At 48.7% G+C, this 11871-nt stretch overlaps 1 long non-coding RNA gene across 1 annotated transcript in view; it reads right to left on the minus strand.

Annotated features, from left to right (window-relative positions):
• LOC134949640 (uncharacterized) overlaps positions 1 to 8701 on the minus strand; it is a 243682-nt gene extending 234981 nt beyond the window's left edge. The window contains exons 1-2 of the long non-coding RNA XR_010183183.1: positions 8511 to 8701; positions 2719 to 2848 (exon numbers count right to left, since the gene is read on the minus strand). This is a non-coding gene — a long non-coding RNA (uncharacterized LOC134949640). The remainder of the gene's footprint in view (positions 1 to 2718; positions 2849 to 8510) is intronic.
• Positions 8702 to 11871: the final 3170 nt, after the last annotated feature.

Here is an 11871-nt window from a genome sequence, read left to right on the forward strand (position 1 = left end):
AAAAAAAACCACGGGTAGGTGGTATACAATTATGGATGGACTGCCGAGTGCCGACACAGAGGTAGCTACAGCCGTGGACTACCGTACTGTACTGTGTCTGCTGCTAATATAGACTGGATGATAATGAGATGTAGTATGTATAAAGAAGAAATAAAAAAAAACCCACGGGTAGGTGGTATACAATTATGGATGGACTGCCGAGTGCCGACACAGAGGTAGCTACAGCCGTGGACTACCGTACTGTGTCTGCTGCTAATATAGACTGGATGATAATGAGATGTAGTATGTATAAAGAAGAAAGAAAAAAAAACCACGGGTAGGTGGTATACAATTATGGATGGACTGCCGAGTGCCGACACAGAGATAGCTACAGCCGTGGACTACCGTACTGTACTGTGTCTGCTGCTAATATAGACTGGATGATAATGAGATGTAGTATGTATAAAGAAGAAAGAAAAAAAAAACACGGGTAGGTGGTATACAATTATGGATGGACTGCCGAGTGCCGACACAGAGGTAGCTACAGCCGTGGACTACCATACTGTACTGTGTCTGCTGCTAATATAGACTGGATGATAATGAGATGTAGTATGTATAAAGAAGAAAGAAAAAAAAAACCACGGGTAGGTGGTATACAATTATGGATGGACTGCCGAGTGCCGACACAGAGGTAGCTACAGCCGTGGACTACCGTACTGTACTGTGTCTGCTGCTAATATAGACTGGATGATAATGAGATGTAGTATGTATAAAGAAGAAAGAAAAAAAAAACCACGGGTAGGTGGTATACAATTATGGATGGACTGCCGAGTGCCGACACAGAGGTAGCTACAGCCGTGGACTACCGTACTGTACTGTGTCTGCTGCTAATATAGACTGGATGATAATGAGATGCAGTATGTATAAAGAAGAAAGAAAAAAAAAACCACGGGTAGGTGGTATACAATTATGGATGGACTGCCGAGTGCCGACACAGAGGTAGCTACAGCCGTGAACTACCGTACTGTGTCTGCTGCTAGTATAGACTGGATGATAAATAATGATATAAAAAATATATATATATCACTACTGCAGCCGGACAGGTATATATTATATAATGACGGACCTGCTGGACACTGTCTGTCAGCAGAATGAGTTTTTTAATTTTTATAGAATAAAAAAACACCACACAAGTCACACGACGAGTGTACTTTTTCAGGCAGACATTCAATCACAATATACTATACTGGTGGTCAGGTCACTGGTCACAGTGGTCAGTGGTCAGTCACACTGGCAGTGGCACTCTGGCAGCAAAAGTGTGCACTGTTTAATATGTACTCCTGGCTCCTGCTATAACCTATAACTGCTCCCCAGTCTCCCCCACAATTAAGCTGTGTGAGCACAGTCAGATATTATACATAGATGATGCAGCACACTGGGCTGAGCACAGATATGGTATGTGAGTGTGACTGAGTCACTGTGTATCGTTTTTTTTCAGGCAGAGAACAAGAACAGAACGGATTATTAAATAATAATAAATTATAAAACTGCACTGGTGGTCAGGTCACTGGTCATCAGTCACTAGTATAACTCCTCCTAAGCTCCAGTAAGTAAATGAAGTGTCTCACTCTCACATCTATTTTAATTTCTAAACGGAGAGGACGCCAGCCACGTCCTCTCCCTATCAATCTCAATGCACGTGTGAAAATGGCCGCGACGCGCGGCTCCTTATATAGAATCCGAGTCTCGCGATAGAATCCGAGCCTCGCGAGAGTCCGACAGCGTGATGATGACGTTCGGGCGCGCTCGGGTTAACCGAGCAAGGCGGGAAGATCCGAGTCGCTCTGACCCGTGTAAAAAAACATGAAGTTCGGGCGGGTTCGGATTCAGAGAAACCGAACCCGCTCATCTCTAGAAAACAACACCCAAAAAAACATCAAAAACTCATGTCGACCGTATGACCTGTCGACCTAGCATCCCTGTCGACCTACTTACTGTCGACCTTACATACCACACCCCTTTTGACAGATCAGGCGTAATAAACAATTGAATCGCCCCCAATGACTGGAATTCACACCTGCCTTTGTGACCAACCTAAATGTAACCTTGAGGGTGAATGCGTTTAACTAATAATAACTTTTTCAGGCTCCGTATTGGTAGCTTACCATCATTAACAACCAATGTGGTCAGGTACCAGAGTGCATTACCCTGAGGAAGGACTCCGAGCCCCCAGGAGGAGGACGGGCACTTCCTGTTATACAATCCTGCATAACAGACTTTAATGGACAGGGCATGTTTGAAAGTAAAGATGTCCTTTTATTTATTTATTTTCTATTAAATGTAAGACAAGAGAAATGTTACCTGACACAGCTAAAATCACCTTCTCCCCCGAGAACGTGTGCCATAGCGCCATCTGCTTATCAAATCATAGTGAAGATTACTGGAATGATTGCAAGGCGTTTGGAAGAGAAATAAAAAAATGCTCTTCTGACCCCAGAGTCTGTAACTCACCCCACCATCATGTAAGTCAATGATTCCTGAATTCGGTCCTCAGGGCACCCCAACAAGTCCAGGTGCTAAGGATATCCATGCTTAGGCACAGGCGACTTAATTAGTACCTCAGTCGGTTTGATTATATAATCTGCACACAAACAGGGATATCCTTAAAACCTGGACTGTTGGGGTGCAACAGTGATCATCTGTTTGGGTGCATTCTGTGATCATCTGATTATTTCCTACCTGTACCTGCAGCATTCTGTGTCTCAGCTCCGTGATGTCAGTCTGGGTGACCGTAGCGGTGCAGTTGGTACGGTGAGGAGCGGGCTGCTGTGTCAATATATTTGCTAGGGATCGTTCAGTGTTCTCTTTCCTAAAGGGAATGGGAGGGAAAGCAGTGTTGAGTTTTATGGCAAATATAATTAAAAGAATCCCAAAACTTCTGAGGGGACTCAGTGCCATAAACAGTGTTTTATCTGTAACTGAGGTGATCACTGATCAGTCATTGTTCCCTAGGCGTGGGTCGGAGGGTCTATGGGGCGTATTCAATTGATGTCAGATCCTTTCTGACAGAAAGGATCCGACATTTCAGTATTCAATTATCGGCCAAATCCAACAGGTTTTGGCCATTCCCGACAATGCCAATCCGACATTTCTTAAAGTTAGATTGACACATTGGGGTAAATTTACCAAGAGTCGTGTTTTCCCGTTTGAGGTCAAAGTTCAATCACGAATGACATCGAAAGTGTAAATATGCAACTTTTTGAATTGATTACGACTAATTTACTAAGCGGCCGTATTCTGCATTTTCGGGTTTTCCGATGTCGATGTCATTCGTTTTTTTAGGCAGTGTTTTACGTGAGTGACTTGTAAAACACTGCCGACTTTAATACAATGAATCTCGGCCGGATCTGAGAGATCCGTGCTGGGCTTCATTGTGCACTTTGTTAAAATAAAAAAATAAAAAGTTTAAATGTAATAAGAAAATTGCGTGGGGTCCCCCCTCCTAAGGCAAACCAGCCTCGGGCTCTTTGAGCCGATCCTGGTTGCAGAAATATGGGAAAAAAATGGACAGGGGTTCCCCCATATTTAAGCAACCAGCATTGGGCTCTGCGCCTGGTCCTGGTTCCAAAAATACGGGGGACAAAAAGAGTAGGGGTCCCCCGTATTTTTGAAACCAGCACCGGGCTCCACTAGCTGGACAGATAATGCCACAGCCGGGGGTCACTTTTATATAGTGCCTTGCGGCCGTGGCATCAAATATCCAACTAGTCACCCCTGGCCGGGGTACCCTGGGGGAGTGGGGACCCCTTCAATCAAGGGGTGTCCCCCCCCCAGCCACCCAAGGGCCAGGGGTGAAGCCCGAGGCTATCCCCCCCATCCAATGGGCTGCGGATGGGGGGCTGATAGCCTTTGTGATAAGTGTTTGATATTGTTTTTAGTAGCCGTACTACAAGGCCCAGCAAGCCTCCCCCGCAAGCTGGTACTTGGAGAACCACAAGTACCAGCATGCGGCGGAAAAATGGGCCCGCTGGTACCTGTAGTACTACTACTAAAAAAATACCCCAATAAAGACATTACACACACACCTTGAAAGTATAACTTTAATACATCCATCCACACCTCCATATACACATACTTACCTTATGTTCCCACGCAGGTCGGTCCTCTTCTCCAGTAGAATCCATGGTGTACCTGTTGAAAAAATTATACTCACATAATCCATGGTTGAAGGCTCCTCGGTAAATCCTTTTGTAATCCACGTACTTGAAAAAATAAAAAAACGGATACCCGACCACGAACTGAAAGGGGACCCATGTTTTCACATGGGCCCCCTTTCCCCGAATGCCAGAAACCCACTCTGACTGATGTCTAAGTGGGTTTCTTCAGCCAATCAGGGAGCGCCACGTTGTGGCACCCTCCTGATCGGCTGTGTGCTCCTGTACTGTATGACAGGCGGCACACGGCAGTGTTACAATGTAGCGCCTATGCGCTCCATTGTAACCAATGGTGGGAACTTTCAGGTCAGCGGTTGACCGAAAGTGACCTCACCGCTGACCTGAAAGTTCCCACCATTGGTTACAATGGAGAGCATAGGCGCTACATTGTAACACTGCCGTGTGCCGCCTGTCATACAGTACAGGAGCACACAGCCGATCAGGAGGGTGCCAAAACGTGGCGCTCCCTGATTGGCTGAAGAAACCCACTTAGACATCAGTCAGAGTGGGTTTCTGGCATTCGGGGAAAGGGGGCCCATGTGAAAACATGGGTCCCCTTTCAGTTCGTGGTCGGGTATCCGTTTTTTTATTTTTTCAAGTACGTGGATTACAAAAGGATTTACCGAGGAGCCTTCAACCATGGATTATGTGAGTATAATTTTTTCTACAGGTACACCATGGATTCTACTGGAGAAGAGGACCGACCTGCGTGGGAACATAAGGTAAGTATGTGTATATGGAGGTGTGGATGGATGTATTAAAGTTATACTTTCAAGGTGTGTGTGTAATGTCTTTATTGGGGTATTTTTTTAGTAGTAGTACTACAGGTACCAGCGGGCCCATTTTTCCGCCGCATGCTGGTACTTGTGGTTCTCCAAGTACCAGCTTGCGGGGGCGGCTTGCTGGGCCTTGTAGTACTGCTACTAAAAACAATATCAAACACTTATCACAAAGGCTATCAGCCCCCCATCCGCAGCCCATTGGATGGGGGGGACAGCCTCGGGCTTCACCCCTGGCCCTTGGGTGGCTGGGGGGGGGACCCCTTGATTGAAGGGGTCCCCACTCCCCCAGGGTACCCCGGCCAGGGGTGACTAGTTGGATATTTGATGCCACGGCCGCAAGGCACTGTATAAAAGTGACCCCCGGCTGTGGCATTATCTGTCCAGCTAGTGGAGCCCGGTGCTGGTTTCAAAAATACGGGGGACCCCTACTCTTTTTGTCCCCCGTATTTTTGGAACCAGGACCAGGCGCAGAGCCCGATGCTGGTTGCTTAAATATGGGGGAACCCCTGTCCATTTTTTCCCCATATTTCTGCAACCAGGATCGGCTCAAAGAGCCCGAGGCTGGTTTGCCTTAGGAGGGGGGACCCCACGCAATTTTTTTTCTGAAAATTTAGAACATTCCCCCCCCCCCCCCCCTTCCCACTGAAAAACATGCACGGATCTCATGGATCCGTGCATGCCTATACAAACACGGGATAAAAAAGCAGGTCTGTTTTTTTTTAGCACTTTTTCACGATTTGTATTTTATCACGGCAGTGTTTGGCTATTGTCGGCAGTGTTTGTGTTTTGCACTTTTTAGTAAATTCCCGATTTCTAGCAAATTGCAGGCGTATTTGACCGATGGTGTATTGATTCGTGATTTTTTCCTAGGACTTCCAAAATATTACGAATGCCCTCATCACTGCCGTGATTTTTGCTTAGTAAATTACCGAGATGACACTTTGATGAAAAAACGGCATCTCGGTCAAAATTGGGACCTTAGTAAATATACCCCATTGTCGGAAACAGGGCTAAACTAAAACCTGTCGGATTTGGCCAGGAATCCGACAAGACACGTGGATCCATGGCTAATCCAACGATCCACGTGTTTGACAAGTCGGATTTTCTGACCTGTCGGATAAACGGCAGTATGATTGAACAGGCCGACTCTGGATTCGACCTTAAGATGTTGGATACTGCCGTTTATCCGACAAGTTGGGAAATCCGACTTGAATTGAATAGACCCCTATATGTGTTGTTGGATCCTACATAGTCTTTGGATTTGGTTAATAGACAGTCGGGATCCCTTCTGGTGTAGGAGCCTTAGTGGATGTTCTTGGGTTTATTCTGTGCAGGTTCTGGTCCAATCATCAATATAATAATACGCTGTGAGCAGAGCTGCAATAGATGCCAGGATTCCACTACAATGTGACTGAGAAGGAACAAGGGTTGAGGCAGCATCTCATCGTGATACCTAATGGGCACAGCCCTAACCCAGTACCCTGCTTGGCACAAACCCAATCACTGGGTCACCTGTAATAGGGAACAAAGCAGCCCAGGCACCATCTCTTCTTCCAGCTTATGGATATATGACTGGAGGCGTTTCATCTCTTCAGTCGCCTCATCCTCAGCACCCGGGCCCGACTGAGGGGTCTGCCCTGGTCAGCACCCGGGCCCGACTGAGGGGTCTCCGCCCTGGTCTGCACCCGGGCCCGACTGAGGGGTCTCCGCCCTGGTCTGCACCCGGGCCCGACTGAGGGGTCTCCGCCCTGGTCTGCACCCGGGCCCGACTGAGGGGTCTCCGCCCTGGTCTGCACCCGGGCCCGACTGAGGGGTCTCCGCCCTGGTCTGCACCCGGGCCCGACTGAGGGGTCTCCGCCCTGGTCTGCACCCGGGCCCGACTGAGGGGTCTCTGCCCTGGTCTGCACCCGGGCCCGACTGAGGGGTCTCCGCCTTGGTCAGCACCCGGGCCCGACTGAGGGGTCTCCGCCCTGGTCAGCACCCGGGCCCGACTGAGGGGTCTCCGCCCTGGTCAGCACCCGGGCCCGACTGAGGGGTCTCCGCCCTGGTCAGCACCCGGGCTCTGCAGCAGCACCTACAGTACAAGCCATCATCTTATAAACAGAAGGGTGTTTAATGCATATTTTCTAACCACATGGAAATTGCAGCGTGCAGGCAATGGTATTCTACAGCAGCTCCTCGGGGCCTTTACGCCAAGCTTTTTATATTTTGCTTATTTTCTTTCTCTTTGTCTCACTTCACCTCTCCAGCTCTTTATGTTCTGTGATTTACTCAGATGCAGCTGAAATAGGAGCAGGAAAGGACGGGTGCTCCAGATAAAAACAATAACAAAATAAATATAACAGATGAAGGTGCTGGTAGCACACTGCATTTTATTTTATGTTTTCTGTGCCTAATAAACAAGCACGAAGCTGATGCAGGCGGAACACCCGTGTGCAATCACCAAATCATCCAGGACGGGGCTCACAGGCAGTCCCTGCTGCTGCATTATAGATACATATGTGCAGCCCTAGTACTGGCTGTATTCAGCGCTGTGCTGTAACATGCATCAATGTCAGGCCAGTTACCCGTCAGCATTATATATGGTATCAGACAGGCGCGCGTCAGAAATTGGACGCTGATTTGTGTCCGTGGGAATCCCACATCTCTGTGACAATACAGAACTACAACGGTATCCAGTACTTAAGTCGACAGTCATTAGGTCATCCACTATTGGTCGACATGAGTTTTTAATTTTAATTTTTTTTCATTTTTGAGCTTTTTCATACTTGGTTGCGGAACAAGGCACCTTGCCCGAAGCTGCGACGGTACACGGTGCATTAATTGGAGTTCCCGATCACTTTACGAAGAAAACAACACCAAAATAAAATAAAAACCTCCTGTCGACATTTTTCCATGTCGACCTTGTTTATGTCGACCTAGTGATCATGGCTGCTGCAGAAGCGAATGGGGGCGTGGGCTGAGGCCAGGCTGCTGAAGAGTCACAGGGGGAATGGATGGCCAAGGCTGCTGCAGGGGCACACAGGGAAGGGAGGGCAGAGGGGTGTAATACTGTACGGCGTAACACGAATAATGGACACTACTGTGTGATGTAATGTGAGTAAGGGGCACTACTATGCGGTGTAATGTGAATTGGGGGTTCTATTGTGTGGCCACGCGCCTTTTTCTGTCTTCCCCATTTCAAATATATTGAGGGGGGTGGGAGCCAGTCCCTTATTTTGCCAGGGGGGCTCGGACCCCTAGATACCCCTCTCTGCAGGTGGGCCGGTGGACTCCCTGTTAGCACATTGTGCCCCATCAGCAATCGGCTCTGTCCCCTGAGACACAGTGAGGGTATCAGCTACAGCTGCCCATTCTAGACTAGAATAGCCTAGCCTAGGAGAGAGACTGGGCTGGGATTATCTCACCCTATACATTTGTGAACCCCCACATACCCCATGGTTGGAGAAATCTCCGTGCTTGGCCCCAGGCCGCTGCCTATGCTGTGTAATGGATGCAGAGGCTCCCATCTCCTTTCCCCAGCTGCCGCACTCACCTGATGCAGACATGGAAGCAGGGCCGGTACACACACCGCCGACGCTGTGCTGAGTGACTGTAAGCCTCACCCGCGGCTTCTACTGCTCCCAGGCTGCGCCGCTCCGTGTCTGCAGCACGCCTCTCCAGGCCGAAGCTATCTATCGCCGATCGACCTGTGCATGTGCGCAGCAATGCGCCGGGTTCTGGGAGCGGCAGCTTTGGCCTGGTGTGTTGTGCAGTGGCGGCTTCCTGTGTCTCTGGCTCCTCCGCTCCCACACAGCCATGGCCGATGTCTCTGGCAACCCCTACCGAGTACGCAGAGAGCGGCAAGAGGAACGGGTACAGTGCGGCTGCCCATCATGGTGCAGGTATAATGTCCCGGAGCCTCACATACATGTAACATGTTTATTCCTCACCATAGTTACATCTACCTGTATATGTGTATAGGTGGGGAGCTGGTCCTGGGCGTGTTATCATAATCCCGTATGCCAGTGTGTCCCATCCTGTCTGCTGGGGTTGAGATGGATATGCCGGCATTCAGGGTGCTGACAGAATACTTACCTCTCCCAATGGCCCCCTAACCCCCCCTCCCCGCAACCTAAACCTAACCCACCCCCATAGCCTAACCCTAAACCCCCTCCTCCCCGCAGTCCAACTCTAAACCCCCTCCCCGCAGCCTAAACCTAACCCGCCCCCATAGCCTAGCCCCCCTCCCCGCAGCCTAAACCTAACCCCCCTCCCCGCTGCCAAAACCTATCCCGCCCCCATAGCCTAACCCTAAACCCCCTCCCCACAGCCTAAACCTAACCCGCCCCATAGCCTAACCCTAATTTCCCTCCCCGCAGCCTAAACCTAACCGCACCTCCCCACAGCCTAAACCTAACCCGCCCCCATAGCCTAACCCCCCTCCCTGCAGCCTAAACCTAACCCGCCCCCATAGCCTAACACCCCTCCCCGCAGCCTAAACCTAACCCGCCCCCCCATAGCCTAACCCTAACTGCCCCTCCCTACAGCCTAAACCTAACCAGCCCCCTAACCCCCCCTCCCCACAGCCTAAACGTAACCCGCCCCATAGCCTAACCCTAAACCCCCTCCCCGCAGCCTAAACCTATCCTGCCCCCCCATAGCCTAACCCCCCTATTCGCAGCCTAAACCTAATCCTCCTGCCCCCCCCACAGCCTAACCCTTCCCGGGAGTGCCTAACACTAACCCCCCCCTACCCGCAGCCTAAACCTAACCACCCTGCCCCCCACCCACAGCCTTACCCTAATTCTTCCCAGTGGGTGTCTAACGCTAACCCTCCCTACCCGCAGCTTAAACCTATCCCCCCCTCCACACAACCTAACACTTCCGGTGGTGACGAAACCTTTTCCCCTTCCCGCAGCCTAAACCTAACGGGGACGGGGTGAAGCTCTCTGCGACACTGTGCAATCGTTTCACCGGCAGAGCCGTCACGGAGTGGGTAGAGTTACACAGGATAGGGTTACTTGCTGTTCGCCACATTCCTGCAGAGCAATTACTGAGCCAGAGAGCAGTTGTATGGTAAATGGGGGATTTTCATGTGTGAAGGGGAGGTGTATCAACCCTTGGAGAGACATAGAGTGGAGGAGTTGCCCAAAGCAGCCAATCAGATTCTGTCATTACAAAGACTGTGCTGGATCATTGACAGTGAGGAGCTGCTTGAGTGCTGTGGGCATATTTTCTCATTAAAAATGTTTTATCTATATATCTGCACTATAATACTGTACATATGCCAAAGATATACACTGTTACCAGGATCAAACTGGCCCTCATGGGTGTGGGGGAAACCACTGGTGGGCCCCACTGCATGAGCCCCACCCCCACTCTAGGGATCAGGTTCCAGACTGTGCACTTCAGTTATACAACGGTTGTGTCTATGTTCCCTTCGTGATCAGGACCAGGAAGTGACATCACGAGAGGGCAGGAGAGAACTTCCGCCCTTACAGCACCTAAATGTTTTATCCATTCCCCGTTCGTTTGAGGTTATTTAGTTTTGTCTATGCACCATTGGACTCTCGCCACGCTTCTGGCTCGGTGTCTCGCTTCGCTCGCCACAGGTTGCTATTCCAAATAGTTTGTGACATGGTCCCCAGGGGCTTATTGGAAAGGTCCTCTCGACGAAGGGTAACTAGACGCTACCGTTATACAACACTGTGCAAAAGTTTTAGGCAGGTGTGGGGAAAAATGCTGCAGAGTAAGAATGCTTTCAAAAACAGAAGTGTTACTAGTTTATTTTTGTCAATTAACAGAATGCAAAGTCAATGAACAGAAGAGAAATCTAAATCAAATCAGTATTTGGTGTGACCACCCTTTGCCTTCAAAACAGCATCAGTTCTTCTAGGTACACTCGCACACAGTTTTTGAAGTAACTCGGTAGGGAGGTTTGTACCAAACATCTTGGAGAACTAACCACATATCTTCTGTGGATGTAGGATTGCTCAAATCTGGCGTACAGACCACAGAACATTGAGCGGTTCATTCAGTGTTGTGGACACCATACTTGCCTACCTGACCGTCTCCATGAGGGAGAAAATGCTCTGTTCCTGAACAGTCCTGGTAATGTATGATTGCCATCACCTGTGGTGAAACACCTTTCTTATCAATTAACTAGCTCACCACAGGTGATGGCAATCATACATTACCAGGAAAGTCCAGGAACAGAGCATTTTCTCCCTCATGGACAGGGTCAGGTAGGCAAGTATGGTAGACACTCCCTAACCATTGGTGCGCCAAGTTTGCCTAATGGCAGCCCCGGCCCTATATTTATCTAAGGATGTTTTAAAGTTAAATTATATTAGGCCCAAAAAGGAAATCTCTCACGCAACCCTCACAGACACCGCAATGTATCACCTAAAATGTTTTGGTCCCACATAGCCTGATAATTATGTGATTCATTAGCTGCACATGCCTGCTCTGACCATGATGTATGAATGCTGGGCTTATTAGCCAGAAAAAGGTCACGGCTATTTTAGTTGTTAGAATTATTTTTTTCTTTTCCTATTTTTCTTTAAAGGGTAAATGATTAATGTCCATTTCTCTGTAGTATATATAGATCTGTAGATATGTAAATTCTTATTGCACGTCTTTATCTGAAATGTTGCTTTTTACTTTGTCAGGTACGTTCCAACCCTGTAGAGATAGATAGAATTTTTTTTATTTTATTTTTTTCAGTTTAAAAGAAATAAAACATACAGTGATTTAAAATGATTGCTAGTCTTTCTTTACTTTCTGTGAAACTTCATGTATCTCCAGCAATCCTTTTCCACCATACTCTACCTGCAACCTCTCTTGCTACCTTTCCCTTCCCTCCTCCCTATTCCCCACTCTTCCTTCTGCGGATCGCCACTCCACTAACTCCA

Source organism: Pseudophryne corroboree, chromosome 8 (genome assembly GCF_028390025.1).
Source record: "Pseudophryne corroboree isolate aPseCor3 chromosome 8, aPseCor3.hap2, whole genome shotgun sequence".
NCBI lineage: Eukaryota > Metazoa > Chordata > Amphibia > Anura > Myobatrachidae > Pseudophryne > Pseudophryne corroboree.